The following is a 16,724-nucleotide window of genomic DNA, read 5'->3' on the forward strand; positions in this document are numbered from 1 at the left end:
ATCTCCCCCTTGCATTCGTCACAGTGTCACTGAGTGTAAAACGCGAAAGGCGAAGCTTGAATTTCCATGTATGTCCCTCTTTGGTGAATGTATTTTCAAGATGGAGGCGCAACATGGCTGCCGCCATTCAAGCGACTCGCTCGTATCTATTATAAATGGCAGATTTTACGCTTACGAGAATACTTTATTAGTTGGTGGAAGTAATTACACATGAATGAGCACATATACTTTTGAAAGAACAAAGTGTTTTTTGCTAAGAATCAACTTAAAAAGTTACACAGTGTAGCTTTAAGCAAAAAAAAATGTTATTCTAGTTTCCTGTACTCTTTTCTTTTTTTTAAAATCAACACCTGAATGTGGGTAAGTGTAATAAAAAAAGCAACATTTTGAGCAAAAAGCTGAGAAAATCACGTTTTTGTCAAAGATGACGTCTGGATCAGATTCAGAACGATGATCAAAACACAGATGGAGTAGATCGAGACCACCAACACCCCAAAAGCTTCACAGTCCTAACCACTGTATGGATCGACATTTCATTTGGTAACATTAGGCCGTTTTGAATTACATGCTGTTTATTGTATTGTTGATGACAGCATTATTTTTCATATGCATCTGCTCACATATGAGATTGCTTGTTTCTGCTTCTTTCTTGCCTATGTTTTGATCTGGAGATACTCTACTCGTTCAGGAGATGCGTAATAGCTCCCCCTACCTTATAACAGGGAGAAAGCCGTAAAAAGTCGTCAATGGCAGGGAAGCACTTTCTCATAAAAAAAAACGAGAAAACTCGCCAGTGGTGGGGAAAGAGTTAAACGCTAGAGTGCCAAAAGTTACATAGTGTACCTTTAACCCTTTGGGGTTTTGAGGTGTTTTCTGGGCCCTGCAGGTGTTTTGACATACCCTGACATTTGTGCTTATTTCTGTTTCTTGTAACATAATAATGGCTAAGGTCTGATTATACTGTATTCAGCACAAACTCTGCAACAATAACCCAGCAAACACATTTACTTTGTGGCAACGTCTGTGGCACATTGCATTTTTGCTATGGCAACGTCGCTGTCTACGTGCTCGCCAACATTGTAACAATGTAGAATTGTAAGACGCGACAGGGCTGTAGCAACGCTGCTGCGCGACATTCAGCAACTGAGAGACGACGTTCTGACAATTTTTGGTTTTTAATGCTAGATATAGATATCCCCCATTTAGCAAGTTATGTTTTGTGGTTAATTTTTAATTAGTCAGATGTTAGATAATATTTATCCTTATTATTATTTATGGGCCTAACAGTAAATTAATTGTAATCAACACCTGCAAGTGTACACTTTGAAGAGTAAAAATGACATAGAAGGTTAGCTAATTCAACTTATTAAAAACTGCATATGGTAATCAAATTGTACTTCCAAAAAAAATACCTTTGTTAGAAAAAACAAAAACATACTATACAGGGAGTGGACTAATGTTAACTAGCATGAGCAGACATGAGAAAATCTAGCAAAGAAACGAATAAGAAGACAAATCAAATGAAAAAATAAACGGGTGCGGTTGCAAACATTATTATTATTATTATTTATTTTTGTCTGTGTGTTTCCAAAAAAAAGGAAAAAACATTAACGTGCAACAAGTAGGGTACGCGCTTAAGTCACTGCCTGTTCAATGAGTGCTGAAATCCATTACTCATCATTAAAGTCATTTTGGCTTCATACTTTTGACATAAAGTAAAATATTTGTCATACCTGACCAGAAGATGTTCAAATAAATGTCACATTAGACAAGGAAATTGTAGGTTGTGTTTGAATAATTACGTATCTTATTTAGCTGAGGTAAATTAAACGCAATTCTTACGTATCCTTGCTTGATGAAGAATGAGATGGTCCAACTGTCACTTGAAATTTAAAAGGCTGATTTTCATGCTTCAGGGCAGTGACGAGTATATATGTCATCCAGTGGTTGTCTAGACACCCTAGGCACAACCTTAAGCAATGGCCCTGAACAGTGGTTCAATGTGTGAACGCAAAAAAAAAAACAAAGCCAACCTTATACCCATGAGGCCTTATGCCACACACATTTAAACTTTAACACACTTGTTTGCCTTTTGTGCCTAAAAGGATAGCAGAGAATACAAGTCAAAATATACATGGTAGGAGAAGTAAACATGTCTTATTAAATGTCTCATACATTCTTTTCAGCATGCCTCATTTGCCTTTTTCTTGCCCGTCTTTCTTCATCAGACCTGTAATGAAAAGTAGTACAGGAAAGGTATGTGAAATGCACAGGGTTTGTACACATTTCTACCAATAAATATAAATGACTTTCCCATGACTTTTAGGCAAATTTTCATGACCTAACGTTGCATGAAACGTTTCTGTATACATGTAAAAAAAAAAAAAAAAAAGAATAAAAATGTCACTTTCAAATGTCAAAAATCACAGTTATATCTTAACTAATTAAATGACAAGCTATGTGGTTTAATACAATATAAACAATGACAAACCAGTAAGCCGGTTAGATAAAATACTGTGTCTGACCCTATCAAAGGATTGACATACATCAATAGGAGGTGTAACACTGGCACTGTCACCTTGTAAAGTTACTGTTACTCTCAGAGACAAACTTTTGGAATACCAATTTTGGTAACTAAGAAGATTTTATAACAGCTTTGCCTTCTATTTACCATTAATCTTATTGGATAACCATCACTTATTAACAAGATAACGTCCTATTTGAATTCACCCAAAAAACAGTTGAGTTTATTATATTAGAAAGGGAGCAGACAATGAAAGAGAAAAAGTGAAAGTGACACGTGATGGCCAAGTATGGTGACCCATACTCGGAATTTGTTTTCTGCATTTAACCCATCCAAGTTTGTGCACACACGTTAGGAGTAGAGTCGTGAGTAGTGAACACACACACACTGCAAATACAATGGAAGACAATGGGGATCAGCAACTGTTTGGTTACCAGTCGTCATCATCTTTTGTGTTCAGCAGAAGAAAGAAACTCATACTGGTGTGGAACAACTTGAGGGTGACTAAATTATGACAATTTTCATTTTATGACTATTTCACCTGTGATTTTGCTATGCTCTCTATCACTTTCAGGCAACAGCTGAGAACCTGTGTTTAAATAAAATATACAAACTCAATTTAAACAACATTCACCATTAATTGAAATATTCAAATATAATGTCTTTGAATTGTGTACCGTTCCCTCAACTTCTCTTTCCAGTCCCAGGCAGCACAGGTCTGATCGGTTTAGCGTGGTGTTGTATACAGTTGTCAATAGCGCGTCTTTGCACTTTCTGACATCCAAAGCATTGTTTAGCTAACATTCAGATAGAAATACATAAATGCTCAGGCTGATGAACAGTATTTCGTAAAGATAAAATTCCTAAAATTCACTTACCAACTGCTGTTGCCCCTCAATTTCGCATTGTCCCCCAAAATGTTTTGCTTGATTTAACAATGTTCAGGCTTGTTACCACGGGATTTGGACAAAGTTTAAAGTCACACTGCGACTGGACAGCAGTACATAAGTAAAAAAAAAAAAAGAAAAAAAAATTCACTTAAAATGTAAGCAAATCACAAACTTCAATGAGTTAAAGAACAACCTCAACCTGTATGCATTTCGTTCTCATTCAGAGTTGTATTCAAAGTTTGGGTTGTCTTTGGAAAATTTGGTCCCACATTTGGTTCTGCTCCTATGCATGTGTTATAAAGATATAGTTAATACAATTAATAGAATGGAATGACCTATTCACGTGCAGCACATTAATAGAATATCTATACATTACCAAGTATGACCTTTCCTTTGGAGTCTAATTGCAAATTAGGATTTCCACTAAACAATTTCTTGAATTGTTCCAACTTCTTCCTGTTCCGTGTGAGACTCCAGTGGTGAAGGATGTTTCGAGCAAGAAAAATGTGTGCAGAAGGCCTTAACATATTCATGAAGTAATTGTTTCTCTTTACTTCAGAAAACAGCTGCTCTGCACAGACTATTGATCTTTCCAGCCAGCTCTGGTACAAGACCAATAGTGCGCAGCTCTCGTCTTTACTATTGCTTTGGTGGAAAACGTCACACAGGCAATAGTGCTCTGAGGACCCTGTCAATGGGTGGCAGTCAGGATCCATAGGTTTTTTTCTTGTGAGCCAGCAAGGGAAGATGAACCTTTAGCTTTCCTTCTTTTGCTTTTTGAGGAGGGGTCTTGTACTCTGCCCTCAAAGGGATGGAAAGGTGGGTGAAGTAGTTTTTGATTATTTGTGTGTGCCACTAATCCTCTAGCGTAATCATAAATTGTGATATTGGGAAAGTGTTTCCAAGACAAGAGGACTCTCTGCTCTCAAGTTAAATTTAATAGAGTACACAACACCACAAGGACACATTATCACACAGTCCACCTAAAAGCATAAAAAACATTTGAATGAAAATTACATTTTCTGAAAGATCAGTGAAACCATTCCACCACCACATATGAAATTATACAGGTACGAGTAATTGCTATTTTAGGCAGTTTGTCATATTATATTTCATAAATGTTTATTTTGTAATACTGTATTGTTAACTTCAAAAAAGTTTACAAAAAAAAAAAAAACAGAAGCACCCCACACCTGTTCAAACACCTTGTTGTAAGTCACTCTGTTTTGATATTTTATTTCGAAGTCTGAGAATGAGATCCATTTTGGATCCAACATCATCGACACCACACTGTCGACACAGCTATTTCAAATAGACAATCTGATCAATTATGCAAATTTATGTGTAGGTTCAGCAAAAATAAATTACTATAAAATTATAATATTTATGAAGAGAACATATACAGTGTTTATTTGTAAAAGAGACTAACCAGTAGAAGTAGAAAAGATTACCATTTTGAAGAATATTCTTGTCCTTCACTTTTACTTGTTCCCATGTTCTAGTGGGTCCTGAGGTGGCTCTGACATTAAGCAATTATGAAATTATTAAAATACAAGAATATATACTGTAATAAGTGATAGAACCATAACATGGTGGGCACTTACACATTTAATTTGTCTGCTACTTTTTGCCAGCCCTCTCTCCTGGCTTTTGCAGACTTCTGGTGTTTTAATTAAGTTTTCAAATTCAGCATAACCTTTCAAGCGATAACTTTTGCTCTGCTGCGGAGAAAAACTGAGCGCGCTCTTTGGCCACGGTGAGCAGCCAATAGCAGCGTTGCTCATCCATGTTTCTACTATTGATACATATCCCCTTTTAAACCAGCTCATGAACGTGCAATTATCTCTGATAACTCAATCCAGCTATAATAATCATAAACTTGATTGATCTCGGATGTTTTAAGCAACGTATGAAGAACGGACCCCTGGTCTTCAGGAAAGCTGTGAGGCTGGGGGTAATACAAAGAAGAAAGAGGAGGAAGAAGCAAGGAGAGCTACAGGAGGAATTGCACAAATGTCAAGCCACAAAAGAACAGAAGAGAAAGAATGGAAGAATGGAAAGTGTTAGAGAAAAAGATTGAATAATTAGGTGTAGACAAGATCGAGGAAGCGTTTCCAGAACTCCCAGAAGAAAAAATGAGCTTGATCAAGGAGTTGTTGTGTGGCAGAGGGGTGGGGGCATTTATATGTCATGCGTGGGATTTAGGTGGCAACAGGGTCATTTTCAGTGGGAAAATTGAAACTTTCGATGTTAAAAAAATACACTGTTGGCTATTGGGCCATGAGCGGAGAGAGGTATGAATTTGATGCACATGTGTCCATCTATGCAAAGGCATCTTGGATGACTTGGTTGTACAATAGCCTGTCAATAACCAGTTGTCAACTCAGTCAGCACAGTCACACATGTGCTGTATTTTTAGCATGTATAAATATGAATTCACAATTAATAGTGGTGTGTAATGTTGTCTTTGCTTCTATTCTGAAAGTAAATGTTTATGAATATGAATGAACGCTTATTAATTATATTTGTTTTCAGTGAGGCACCATGGGTCTGATGCCCAATCCAACTAAAACAGTAAATGTTCATGATTTAATTTGAAGAACTAACAGAATTCTACCATCTGTTCAAATTTCATGCAAATATCTGATAAAATGAGGAAGTTGCAAGCAAAAACGTGAATAATAAGCATTTTCGGTCACATGCCTTCTATTGTAATTAATGTATACTATTTTAATATAATCGCCATATTTTAAATATCATAACTTTCTCAATCCTCAACTGATTCTCACAATCGAGGTATCATTGTAAAGGGAATTTTCATAGCTGTCTAGTCATGTGATCCATTTTGAGCTTAGGGGTGTTTGAAATTTTTGTCATCTTACCTACTTTAATGTAGAGAAATGTGAGTTATGATGGGAAAAAGAAAATGTGTGAAAAGTGTTTAATGTTGAAAAAAAGAAAAGAAAAACGATGTAAATGTTTGTGAAGTAAGTTTTTGCCAATAAAGTGTTACACAAGGTGCTAGTCTTGCACATAAGATTATAGTGTATCAACCACATGTGAGTTGATTAGCACGTGTTCCTTCTGCTGTTGATCCTGAGATCCTGCGGCTGAGATTGTTGTTGAGGAACTGTCTTGCTTGTTGCTGTGTGCACGTTGTTTGGACTGGCGAGCCATTCCCATTTGATTCGTACCTGGTGACATAAATTACAAGAGTGTGAGACTAATTAGTAGGACAAGCCATTTTTCCCTCTTTGATCACTTTAGTTTTTCTGTTTTATTTTCTCTTCTCTTCTTACTGGACCGAATAGTTTTTTTTCTTTCTTTCTTTCTTTTTTTATGAACTAAGGGCACTTTTCAATTTTTTCTGTGACCCCTCTTCATCTTTTCATTATCTTTTTTTTTTCTGCATCTGAACTGAGACATTGCATTTGATATGAGACACCATCTTTGTTTATTTTTCATTTGATTTTCCAAGTTAACGAGGCACATACTGTTGTTTATATGTGTTTCTGGGTTTTTTTCTTCATTTAATTTCAACAGTTAATAAGAGAAAAAAAAAATTCTAAAAGAGATACGAAAAAAATATACTTTTCTTAGTTAATACTTACTTTTGACGTCTGAATGGTTTTTCCGTTCTTGCTCTTGCTGTTTTTTTCTTTCTTCCAGAGAGTCACACTTAGTCTTCTATGACTGGTCCAAAATTTGTTTAAACTCGTGACATGGGTTACACTTAGGTCAGGTGCGAAATAGAGAAAAATATACGACAATTTACATGAAACATTTCTGAATATTATCACAGTTGAAAATGTTTGTGCTGCTTGATGAAGTGTGGAAATCATTATACTGAATCTGTTTTCAGGATTCTTTGAGTAGCAAGTTCAAAAGAACAGCATTGATTTGAAATAGAAATCTTTGCTGTCATTTATCAATTTAATGCATCCTTGCTTGCTATAAAAGTATACATTTCTTAAATCAAAGTGATTCCAAACTTTTGTAATGCAAGTCTTAAGTGATGAAAATGACAAGAATGTCATGTTTAACATAGATTCAACAACGTTTAAAGGTTTCATTTTTCAAGATTAAGTCAAAAGTGCCTCTATAATTGAAGCCCAAGCACATACATGTTTATGAAACTATACCTTTTAAAAATGTTGAATGAGTGTTTGTTGTGCAACCAAATAGATCATGCATTTGTATCAATGATCATCATATTGTGTATCATCCAGCTACACAGTGCAACACATGGTCAAAGAAAGAACACATGACAAAGGTGCAAAATATTTAATAGGGCCACTGATGGTTGTGGACATTATTTCAGTCGTTGCCAGACATGACACAGTTTTAAAGCTTCATAAGGTAAGGTAACAGAAGAGCATAACAATAAATAAATTAAATGGTAATTGTTTCATGTATTTAAGTATATTCTATATCTGTTGGAAATAAGTGTAGCTGTAATCATTAGGTGTTCTGGGATTTTTGGTTTCACAGTAAAAATGGAACCTTAATCCTTGTGATAATTTTAATTTGTAAATGTATATTTGTTTGTAAAAATAAAAGTTATTTATATATTTATTGGAAATAGGCCTATGAAAAATCAATAGAATTTCAGTAACATTTTTCAGCACTATGACTTTTACAACCGCAGACAGACCACAACCAGAGAACGTGAAGAATGTTGAATATTTTGGCTCAGAACAGGTTTGAACACATCATATGGTTCATCACACCAGTATATTGTGTTACAAAAAATATTATGTACATTTATACAGGTTTATTTTAGTTGTTACGGGGAGTGACATATTCAACAAATGATAACAAAAGACAGTTTTAAAGCATTGCAAGGTACAAAGGAAAAGTAAAACGAAATAAAAATATGTATACGAGTAGTTAAAAGTTTGCTGTGCTTTACCCTAACATTACACAAAGTGAATGTCTGCACAGTCAGGGATGGCTGCACAAAATGTGCAAACTAATAAAAACATTATGAACTTTACGAAACGATAAATAATTGTATGTGAAATACAATTGATATTCATGTTGAAACAATATTTACTTTTTTTTTTTTTTTTAATAATACATTAAACCTGTTATGCTGAGAACTAAAACTCTCAGTTCCACGCGCATGCCCGGGAAACTCATGAATATACAAGGTGGAATGCTGTGAGGCAGCCTGAAGAAAGATTGTGAGGAGATTAAGGTTAAAAGATAGTATTTTGTTATTGTATAAAAGATAGTATTATTATATTGTATTGTAGTTTATTTACAAAATAGTGCACAATGTATTCAAATTCACAGGACCATGGTGCCACATATGTAAACATATATGAATACACATAAACATATAAAACAAAGAAACATTAACCATATTATCTATATAAATCTACATCCCAGACAGCAACATGGAATCCACATGTACTAGATGTGAGCCGACACTATGTTGCTGTCTAGGATAACATATAAACCTACACATAACTATAAATCTGATATAAACCTACACATAGCTACATATACTTTACAAAAATACCTTACCTAAAACATTAGACATATACTTGGATTTACACATAAAACAACACATAATGCAGTGGTACAGAAGACAGTGCAAAAGAGACATTCAGGGCAAAACAGGGTGCAAAATGAAAGAAAAATAAGTGTCCAATGCACATACAGTTGGGAGAGACGAGAATATTACTGAAGGTGGATGGTTTGTAAAGCCCACTCAAATATGCTTAGCCTACTCACTCACATAGTATTGCGCATAAGAACTGTTAACAATTTTGAAGTGAACGGTCCTTGAGGCAGTCCTCACGCTGTGGACAGTAGAACACAGTGTCACATCTTTGTGCCACTCTTGAAAACAGTTCCTGTTCAACTGAAGATATAAGTGATCATTGGATGCTTGCCATTTCCACAGTGTTTGTTGCTTTTTACCATGCACTGTTTTGCAACACAAACAGATCCGGTGACCAGCAGTGTCACCATCCCTGCCATATCTGAGGTCAGCTCAGCTCCTGGAACCAGTCAATGGTCACTACTGGTGCTGCTTTCTGACACACTATAGAGCTCTGTAATAAGTTGTTTCATAAACTCTTTATATATAACTCTTTGAGTACAATGAAAGCATTGGTGGCAGCAAAGTCCAAAGAGTGCAGAAAAATCTTTCTGTACCACTTCATGGTTTTGTGTTGACATGTAATACTGCAACAGCTGATCTGACAGGGGTCTGATGCCAAAAGTATCAATTGCGTGAGTCTCATGAGAATTCCTGAGAGTTGGCAGCCCTGTACATGTGACACCAACATACAGTATTTCTTGTATTGGCACAGAATGCGTTTTCTATTATTTGAAGCACGAAATTAAACTAAGCAGGAATGTGGCTCTCCAGGAGGGATGAAAACCTACTTGACAAACGTGTAGACAAACCTGTTTTACACACGTCACTGAAAGACAGAACCAGAAAATATTTAAACTCATCAGTTTAGGGAAAGATAAACTTACAATTGTGGTCATAGGCTTACATAACATTACATTATTGAAGGTACGGTATGAAACTTTCATTTTGCTTAGAATTAATATAATGAGCAAGTTCATTATGAATCCATGAGTCTCATCCTGAATGGCTACAGTACGCCTATAATAAGTGTTTATTTTATAAATATAATATTTTAGACCTGCCTATTTTAGACCTGGCGGGAAGACAAATGCTGTGGACTGTCCTAGTACCTGCTTGACTCGTCATATACATAAACAGAGAAAAGTAGCTCTGGCTACAATGTTCTTCCGCAAGACACGTGCAGTTTTATTGAACACTAGAAGTTAGTGTACTTTTAACACGGGTCTGAGGTTTTTCCCAGGGAGAAAAAAAGCGAGCAACATACTTCAGTGAAACACAGTTGGAGGTTTTAATCCTTGCTTATGAAGAATAAAAAAAAACAAAAAAAAAACAGGTAGCCCGGTAGATGTGACACCAGATAATTATTATATTGGCACAGAATTCGTTTTCTTTGAAGCACGAACTAAGCAGGAATGTGGCTCTACCTACTTGACAAACTTGTAGACAAACCCCTTTTACACGCGTCACTGAAACACAGAACCAGAAAACATTTCAACTCATCAGTTTAGGGAAAGAGAATACAAATATATCATTGTCCTTTCATAGAATGTGGATGGGGATTTACATACAGATTAGGGTCCATCTACCTCCACGCAGAATCTTAGCAATGTAAAAAAAAAATCTGCAGTTGTCCTTCATTTAATTATTTGGACTGTGTTTGTATTACAGACTTTATCAATCATATTGCACTATTCTTTCTTTTCAAGTTGCCTGCCAAGGAGCTGTATAAGGTCCATTTAAAAGGCAAATTAGAAAAAGTGACAAGGAAATGGACCTTGTACAGTGGGGTGGGATTAGGAGTGGTTCACATCCTATTTCTATGGAAGATCTTTTGCAGTGGAGCTTGGAAACTCTATTTCGTCTTCTCAGCCTGTTTCCTCAGGGGTTCCTCAAGGCTCAATGTCTTGGTCCTGTTTTATTTTCCCTATACATGCTCCCTCTGGGATTAATCTTCCAAAAATATAATGCTTCTTACCATTGTTATGCTGATGATATCCAGCTATATGTGCCCATGAGATGTAATGACGACTCCAACATTACAACTATGTTTGAGTGTTTGAACGAAATAAGAGCATGGTTGGCTGCTAATTTTCTGCAGCTCAATGAGTCAAAGTCGGAAGTGCTGATTTTTTGGTCCACCTAAGTTAGCCAAACAGCTTTCTTTACATCATGACCTCTTAGCCACTAATGTCAACACCCAAGCGAGGAACCTTGGTGTAATTTTTGATTCAGAGCTGAAATTTGATAAAGAAGTCAATGTTGTGATCAAAAGTAGCTTTTATCAATTGCGGAGCATCGCCAAATAAAGAGAATTCTGTATTTTAAGGACATGGAAACTGTCATTAATGCTTTTTTTTTTTGTCCAGATTGGATTATTGCAACTCGTTATATTTAGTATTATCTAGAAAGTTGCTATTAAGGTTGCAGCTGGTGCAAAATGCAGCAACCAGACTGTTGACAGGCACAGGGAAATGGTCTAGGATTTCTCCCGTGCTGGCATATTTACACTGGCTTCCTGTTGAATTTAGAGTCCAATATAAAGTTTTGACCATGGTTTTAAAGGTTTGCATGGTCTAGGTATATAGCACGTCTGATACAGATACAGATACAGCATCATTATTCCGCTCGACCCCTAAGATCATCCCAGAGTTCGCTCCTACATGTTCCCAAATCATGGTTGAAAACCAAAGGAGATCGTGCATTTTCTGTGGCAGCCCCACGTCTTTGGAATAGTCTTCCACTGCATATCAGATCCTGTGACTCGTTAGAATGTTTTAAATCTGTCGAAAACACACCTCTATGCTGTGGCACACAATTACTCCTAGGTTTTAGGATACTGATCAGGTTGTATATTGACCCTGTGTTTTGTGTTGAGTAATGTTTGTTGAGTGTTTATAGAGTAATTTTTAGATATGTACAGCACTTTGGCCAACTTGTGTTGTTTTTAAATGTGCTTAACAAATAAATGTTGATTGATTGATTTATTGATTGGTGGCCATAGCTACGCAGACAGATACAGACAGACTGACTGACAAAGACGGATAAGACAGACAAGTCGACAAAGACAGACAGAGAATTAAGATTAAGGAAATAGATAAAGACTGAGATAGATAAAGATATAGATTGTTATTTCGACATAATAAGGGGACATTCTAATCTGCATTAAGCCACATTAAGGTACTTATAATGGTTTTCTATGGGAGAAAAATGCTTAACGTGTAAATAAATGTGTTGCGTTCATATTCTGGCCTTATCTGATTTTTTGTACATAGTATAGTCTACTATATTATGATTTTAGTATCCTAATGATTAGTAAATGCACACACAATTATCCATGAACTTGATAAATGTTGCAGATATGTTTTACTAAGCACAAACAAATGCCTTTCAACTTATGTGTGCATAACTTACTTACTTATGTGTAGTGGAGAAGTATTTTCAGGTTTTAGAAAATACTTCTCCACTACCACTGCTCTCTTAAAACTCTCTAATGATATATTTTCTAGTTTTGATGACAATCTGTGTACCGGTGCCATTTTCTTAGATCTCTCCAAAGCGTTCGATTTAGTTGATCACTATCTTCTATTGGATAAATTGCATGCTATTGGCCTCTCGAGATCATCTTTACTCTGGTTTAATTGTTATTTTCATCATCGTCGTCAGGGTGTGTCCTACAGGGGTTGTCAGTCTGATTATACAGGCATAGTGAAAGGCATCCCTCAAGGTTATTCTCTGGGACCTTTATTATTTTCTATCTTTGTTAATGATATGCCCTTATGCTGTACAGACTGTAATATTCATCTTTATGCCGATGATACAGTCGTTTACTGTAGTAAACCTACCATATCCGGGATAAACCTCTCTCTACAGCATGACTTCAATTCTGTACAGCAGTGGCTTTTGGCTAATAAACTTATCCTTAATAAATCAAAGTCCTACTCTTTATTGTTCCATAGAAAAGCCTTGGATATAGGTGAAAACAACCTTAATCTTTGTTTTCTCGACTCCTCTCCTTTAGAGTCAACTGAGACCTTTAAATATCTTGGTGTTTGGCTGGAAACTGATTTATCTTTTAAAACTCATGTACAAGCAATGACAAACAAAATCAACTCTCGTCTTAAAGGAGAACTCGGCAACTCTAGCGAACTCTAGTCACTTCTTCACTGATTTTCCGTTTTGTTGTCGCATGTTTTCCCCACGAGCTCCCCCTACAGCTGTGGGGGGCGTGTATTTCACAACACGGTCGTAAAAAACTCACTTGCGGCGGCCTCCTCCCCCTCTCTACCGCTGTTCATGTGCGTTTGTTTTGATCGGAACAAGCCAACTGTATCGTGTGGAGCTATGTCTGACTACCGAGGTGGGTAATCTAGTAATACATCATACATGCGTGTGTTTATGTCGAATTGCCATAAAACAATTCGTGTTTCGCGCTCGTTCTCGTTCTCGCTTCTCACGAGACTTCCAATTTCTATTTTGCCGGGACGGTAGTCCCCAAGTTGCAAGGTTGGTTTTCCGCCTGGGAACGCTGGGGGGAGCAGGGAATGTCACCAATATCACCAGAACAGGTTGTTTAACCATCCAAATGATTTCTAGACAGTTTTATTAAGTTAAAAAAGTTACCAAGTTCTCCTTTAAAATACTTTATCAACCTGTTAACTGTTTTAATTTTCTGGTCAGGAAAAGAATAGTCTTACATCTGCTCCTGCCTATTTTGGACTATGCCGATATTATTTATCAGAACACTACTGTTTCTTGTTTGCATTCCATTGATGTGGTCTACAACAGTCTTTGCCGTTTTGTTCTTCGCTGTCCCTTTAGGACACACCGCTGTGTGTTGTACAGACAGTTGTCCTGGTTTGCCCCTTCTGCCAGGAGACAGTCTCACTGGTTACAGTTTATTTTTAAAAGTTTTTACTTTAATTATCCAGTTTATCTCAAGCAACACTTAGTGCTTTATAATTCGCTTTACAGCCTGCGACACAATGATCAGATCTTTTTTGTTGTTCCTAGAGTTAAAAGACAGGTAGGGAAATATGCATTTTGTTTTAAGGCTCCATATGATTGGAATAATCTTCCATTTTCTATCCGTTCTTTAACTTCACTTATAGCGTTTCGAAGGGCTATCGGGGAACATCTTCGGAACATTTGTCTTTGATTCTAGTTTTGCTTGTTTGACCTTGGACTTCATTGGTCATAGTTTACTATTTTTTATTTTTATGTCCTCATTTTTATTTATTTATTATTATTATTGTTATTATCATCATCAATGTTCTTGTTTGTGTTCCTCTTAGTCCTTGACCTTGTGCAATGCTATTCACGTGGTTGTTTTTCTGTCATGTCACTTGTGGGGGTGGGGTGGGGTGGGGTGGGGTTGAGCATTGTGAGCTGGTATGTGTGTGTTGTTGTGCTGTCTTTGATCGTGATATTTGCTCTGCTGTTTTGGTTCTTTTTTGCTTTGATGTACTGGAGGACCCCCTCGAAAACGAGATGTTTCATCTCAAGGGGTTAATCCTCGCAATAAAGATATGTTAATAAATAAATGTGTGCACAATTCAGAATTAAATGAATGTGCAGTTTGTACAAATAAAGTCTGTAGGCCTACTATATGTGTTGTAGCCATTTTTTCCATCTATGTTGATATGAAAAGTGAACAGCATGAGTAACATAGGCTGCACAATATATACAGATGGTGGACAACCAGAATGCCTATTACCGCCGCGCCAGCCGCCGCGGCGAAATTACCGCGGCGAAAATAAACCAGCCGCATTTCAAAGTCGTTCCCGAAGTGACCGCCAGGTGGCGCAAAGGGACATTGTGCAAAACAGCAGCAATTGTCGTATTTTAAAAAGTAAGTGGGTTAAATATAAAACCCTAAGCCTAATAGGCATATTTTCCATATAAATAGGCCTATTAGGCTACAACAGAATAGAACCAAAGATAGAATCAATTTTACAGCTGAAAAAAATAGAATCAAAAGTTAAAAATAGAGACGATATTAGGAGCAATGACGCTGAATATTTTTAACATTCTATTGAGGAATTAGATAAATGAAGAGCTCTCGTGAGCGATACAATTGCATAGTAATTTATAGTGATTTCAAAAGCAGTCCTTAAAAAAAAAACAATACATGGAGTAGTGTGGCATAATTTTTGAGAGATTACGCGGAATGCGGTTTAGTTAAGATCCTGGTTTCAATGCCCTTAATGTATATAGGCTAGGCTACTGCTTCAAAAAATGTCACAACGCGTTTTGAGATTGTTTTGAATTAAACATTGAAGTTTAAAATGTAGTGTTTTGGCACACCAGGCCGAGTGGCGTTACGCATTGTTCAAAAATCAGGTTTTATTCTGGCATGTTGAATTGGCGTTAGAATTTTTTTTTACATTTATTAGATTTAGATTTTAGATTTCGTTAGATTTATTTTTCTCATAACAGCTAAAATAACTTAATATATGCCTTGTCTTAATATGACCTAGGCTACTTAATATAGGCAATAGGCATATAATAGCCTATATAATAAATTAGCAAAACTTGGCCTCTAAATATTTAATTTTAAATTATTTTAATTATCACAATTAAAGGTTTAATTTTATTAAATTGAACAAGCGCAACAATCAGCATTTAATCAAATATTCTAAAAGATGTATTATTAATAATAATGTTATTTCAACATAATATTTCGTTTTTTCGACATAATATGTGTGCGTGCAACAAGCAAGATGTGTATTTGTAAATCCGGTGATGCGTGCATTGATTTTTATCAATAAACTAGTGTTTTCTGACAGTGTCAACTGCAAAGATGAAGTTGACGATCGGCATATTTGTAGTGAACGCACCTAGAGAGAAATGCACATAAAGACATAATCGGAGGGTAGCCTAGCCTTTTTTCTTTTCGTTTTGAATTATTTCGTTTGAAGACACTTCAAGCTTTGTGTATTTGATGTATTTATCATGTCTGTGTGAGGCATACACTGAGTTTCGTTAAGTTAGGAGGATGAGATGCGCTCCAGCTGACGTGCAATGCAAGTGACCGTGCGGGCGCCTCCATGATTAGTGTCTGTTATATTTGCTTCTCTTACTGATTGAATCCAGGCAATTGGTTGATGAAAAATTGATTAAAATTAAGATACAATTTATAGAAAACGAAATTCACTTTAAAAAAAGGTTTTCTACTAAACAAAACTTAATGAAGTGGTCAAAATCATGTCTGACCCACTCCATATCCATCTCTCGATATAATGCATCCTATCTTACTCGTGCTGTTCACTTTTCAACATAGATGGAAAACAAAAAACAAAATTATAATATTTTAACAAATATGATACTAAATGAGATTATTTAATGGCTACAACAGTATAGTAGTATATACTCTATTTGTACAAATTGCTGCACATTAATTTAATTAAATGAAACCTTGTAACGAATTCACACTGTAGGGTAGACTGTGTACAGTTGAAACACCTTAAATAACTTGCGTTCGCAGCAAGCACAAGTTGTGATTTTTGCTGTGCACTTGCATATAAGTGTCAGCTGGGAAGGAAATATAGAGACCAGACCTCTTGGAACTTTAATTGAATACATAGCGTTGGTAAAGCATACTGAAATTACATCCCTACAAATTTATTAGGCCCTACTGAAAATAAATGTATCGAATTTCAGCAAAGTAGCCTAAATGTTAAGACTGTAAGCCCTTTGC

The sequence above is a fragment of the Squalius cephalus genome, assembly GCF_949319135.1.
Source record: "Squalius cephalus genome assembly, chromosome: 4".
Lineage (NCBI taxonomy): Eukaryota > Metazoa > Chordata > Actinopteri > Cypriniformes > Leuciscidae > Squalius > Squalius cephalus.